Source organism: Temnothorax nylanderi, unplaced genomic scaffold (genome assembly GCF_030848795.1).
Source record: "Temnothorax nylanderi isolate EJ_2023f unplaced genomic scaffold, tnyl_v1.0 TNYL_tig0138_pilon, whole genome shotgun sequence".
In the NCBI taxonomy this organism is placed as follows: Eukaryota; Metazoa; Arthropoda; class Insecta; order Hymenoptera; family Formicidae; genus Temnothorax; species Temnothorax nylanderi.
The window spans coordinates 34089-38579 of NW_027249200.1; the positions used below are offsets into that span (position 1 = coordinate 34089).

Sequence of the window (4491 nt, forward strand, 5' to 3'; positions counted from 1 at the left end):
TTTTACAATATCTTTTTTCTTCTTAAAGTTACAGGCATTTGAAATTTTCCAAATTTTAAACTGCATTTCTTTTTAAATCCATAACTTAAGTATGAGTAGAGATAAAAATCTAAAAAAAATCATAGAAGCTACTTTTATTTAGTATAAAAACACAAAAAATTTTCGGCCAAATAAAAAATGGTCGAGGACAATCATGGGTTGAGTTGGCATGGAATGCCCCATATATATATATATATATATATATATAGAGAGAGAGAGAGAGAGAGAGAGAGAGAGAGAGAGAGAGAGAGAGAGAGAGAGAGTGAGAGAGAGAGATTTTAGAGAGAAAGATATAACTTAAAGTGGAAAAAAAATCGTCTACGATCAAAAAAATAAGAGGGTTTAGGTAGAGGTCTATGCTAAACAGCTAGTAATATATAAAAATACGATGCATTCAAGTAAAGTGTTTATAACAGCAAGTGCATTCATTTCTGTGCAAAACACACGTATCATGTTCATCCTTTACAGAGAAATCAACGAATCTGGGGATGTATTGAAATCAATGAGCGGTAGTGTATATTATATGAATTGTACAATAATCTTATCATGTTTGTTTAAGAAAAGCCTTTTAACTACCTACGTATTTATTTTGCAATAGATATAGATACATATAATAAAATTTATGTTTAATAAAATTAAGATTATATTACGTTCGACATTTGTCTATTTATTTTATTCTGTTTATAAATAACTTTTTAATAAACAGTTAGCGACGATTAAACCCGTTTGAAGATCATTTAAGATCATGAACTTGATAAGATATGCCACGCTCTAATTGTAAGAAGGGTGGTATATCCCCTTAAGGGAATATACCACCTTTCTTACAATTAAAGTAATGAATATTTAATAGAAAAAAAATAATATGTGTAAAGAAATGTGTAAAAATTATGTAAATACTTTTATAAATATAATCCAGATGATTCAAACGATAGCAAAGATAAATAGAGTTTTGAAGGTTTGGTGTATCCAGTAAAGTCTGAACATCTATCGCTAATGAACCGCTAGTCGTATGTAATCCTTATATCCCTACAAATTTTGTCTTTGTTGATCTCACCGGAAACGCTTTAATAGCAATCGTCTGGGATGTTTTTATTCAGTTCAGGTAATTATTATAGATACAATCGCCATGACGCAAAACCTCTTTTTTACGAGCAAAGCTATTACCAATAAATTATTCAGATACGCTATATTTATACACTCTTATCCGGTCCATGTGTATATCTAATAACGATAAAAATAATTATTTTTTTAGTATAGTTGCAATTATTTGCTGTATTAGATATGCGAAGCTATTTCTATATAACACAATATACAGAGCTGACTTTAAAATACATAGTATCAGAGTAAATATTAAAATAAAAATATTGACATAATTACACATTGTGTACATCAGAGCATGTTTACTCTTAGAAGGAAGAATTACTTTTAAGTTTGGCATAAGTTTGGCGATGCGCAAAATGGTATCGGTAGCGTAAATATTTGTTTGTATTTGAGATTTGATTTTCTCCTGAAAGCGTACATTAGCTGCAAGGTGAAAAATTATGGATACCTGAAATAAATATTCCGTTTCACTATGACATTTGAAATATTTAGAAAGAGAATAATAGAAAGGAAGCTTATTTAATGTGGCTGCTTTAATGGTTGTAATTAGATTTACATAAAATATGTAGCCTTTGAGTATATGTGTGTACGTATATACGTATGTGTGTACGTGTATATATGTGTGTGTGTGTGTACAGGATAAATTTTTATGCATCGAGATATATAATATAGGCGAGAAAGTAACAAGAATAATTAGAATTAATTACCTTATATATTAAAATGTTTTTATCATTTTCCGACAACCCTAAGTCCACGAAATCGAGATTGGCTACGATTGGCACGACTTTTTTACGGAAATTAGGTACTTCCTTTTTTCATACGGTTTCATACAACAGTAAGTGTATGCAATATACAGGGTGTATTAGTGCAATCCATTTATTTTGTAAATTAAAAGAGTATAGTAATTTGTATTATATTTTATAATTATCATAATAATTAATGTATTTCTATTATATTACACACTTTATAATTATCATGCATAATACATTATATAACATATTGATAAAGTTAGATGTAATCTATATTATAAAGTTAGATTATATCTAACTTTAATAAAGATTACTTATTTTAAAAGTTAATAAAACTATTTTATATTGTTGTTAAAGGTGTAAGTATGCCGTTATAATACAAAACGCTTTTTGAGATTAATACAAAAAGTTCAATTTTTAATTTTTCAAAAGCAGAATTTATTCATACATCAAACAAGGGGATTATTAATTTGGAATTTTATGTAGCAATCATTGTTAACGATTAGTTTAATCAACGTGCACGTTTTTATAACTCGCAATCAATTTTTAATTGCTACTCGCAATTCAAAAATAATACACAGTGTTAACCAATTAAAACCGTAATAGGTATACAAGAATAACTGACGCAAAAATTATTATTAATATCGATCATAGTATGTAAGAAGACAGTTCAGCTTTAACAAAAAAGGCTTTGTTGGAAGCGCGACAAATCAATCATATGATTCGTGTATAATAATAGTCTCTAGAACTCAATAATTAATACTAGACTGGCTATATCTGCTTAATAACTAAAAATTGTTTTATCTAATTAGAACTGTGTAAAAGTATAGATTATTATTTATTTTTTGCGGTTTTTTTTACGAATTTAGATCTGCCTAAAGAAAAATGTTTCGAAATTTTTAATTTAGTATAGTAGTATTGATACAGAAACTCAAATTAGACATTTAAATTTAATTTTAATTTATATTAATATTAGTGATTCATACATATATTATTTGAAAAATATATGTCAGAAATTGATAAGTGATTGACATACATAACTGCATGATACATAATATAATTACGAATGCAATTTTAAGTACGCAATGATAATTCCTAATATTTTTATTTTGTAATATTTAATTCTAGTTGAATATATGATCTCCAGCATATTATTGCTTTAAATATTTCAGTTTACGAAAATTATAGTTTACGAAAAATTATAATTGCATGTATATGTATTAGGGTGGCTCTTATTTCTCAAGGTTTGAATTTTCTTCGCGCTACCTCCCAGTTTGGTTCTATTTTATGAAAAGATAATCTGTGTAAAATTTCAGCTTAATCGGATAAAGGGAAAGGGTGCCCCCACTGCCCCCAGAACCTTAAAAATCATAAAATCACAGAAAAAATCAATTTTATTTGTTTATCTTGCAAAATATTAATTATATGCAAAAAGTATTATACAAAAGTTGTAGATCTATTAAAAATGCACATATTATCATCTACCACTTTTTCTCGTACGACTAACGATTTCCGAGAAAAATGTGAAAATCACTTCTTTTTACTACAAATCTTGACGCTGAGCGGCTGAGATAAAGTCTCTTTTTTATAACCTGGAAACTTTCGGCGATAATCACTTACAATCTGAAGCACATACTGTTTCTGTTGCTCATTTTTCGTAAATAATTTATTATAATCTTCCATAAGCTTGACCCCTCTCTCAGCCGAATCATTTACAACTCTCAATTTATTTACTAATTCCAGACCTTTTATAAGACTTTCATTTTTATGCCACGTCAACGGTTCTGTCTTAAGGAATTCATCATTCAAGTCAAATCTTTTGAAAAATCTTCTAGTTTCGGTGGAAACGAATTGTTCAATTCCGTTGTTAACAATTTCTGGGATTTTATCGATTTGTACTTTTATTCGCTTCTTATTTTTGTTTGATGATTCTGTTTCGCGATTCAAAGCATTGACCATGTTTATTTTCGATTCAAATGATAAATTTCTATCAAAGAAAGCTAATGCGACAACTTCAGGGCTCAAATACCATAAATGATTGCTTAGTTTTTGTAAAGCAACACGAGAGATACCACGATCAATAGCTTGATATTCAAAAAGTTTCGAAAGAACCCTGAAATCCAGATACGGTGCTTTGATTGCAGAAGGCGCACAAAACCATGCTTCGACATACACACTGACAAGAAAGATACAAATATCACAGATCGCATTTTCTTCTTGTAGTGATAATATAAATTCACCACGAAACAGAAAGATTTTCAAGCAATAAATCGCTTTGGCCATCCACCTCGCATGATGGATGGCCCCCGGAACACGGAAAGATATTCCACGAGGTGGTGCTTCGCCAAGGAAAATTGCTGTTAATTCTAAGAATTCCCTATAATCCTCTCTAAGTTGCTGTTCCCTCAAAGTATTTCTAACAAAATCAAGAATTCGAGTTATATCGCCCTGATTCAAGTGTCCCTTGACCTTTTCGTTTTCAATCCCGGATCGGAAATTATGAACATTGATTCCAGACCAAGCGTTTTGAAATTTTTTAAAGATTAATACATTCGGACCTGTAGTTTTACCCATCTTTTCCTCGAAAACGCTTCTAAGAATG

The 4491-nt window shown here is 29.5% G+C and overlaps 1 long non-coding RNA gene across 1 annotated transcript; it reads left to right on the forward strand.

The window, feature by feature from the left end:
- The first annotated feature begins 228 nt into the window (after window positions 1-228).
- Window positions 229-578, forward strand: LOC139777097 (uncharacterized). Its single transcript, XR_011719260.1, has 2 exons — window positions 229-385; window positions 508-578. It is a non-coding gene; the product is annotated as an uncharacterized lncRNA (long non-coding RNA).
- The last annotated feature ends 3913 nt before the right edge of the window (window positions 579-4491 follow it).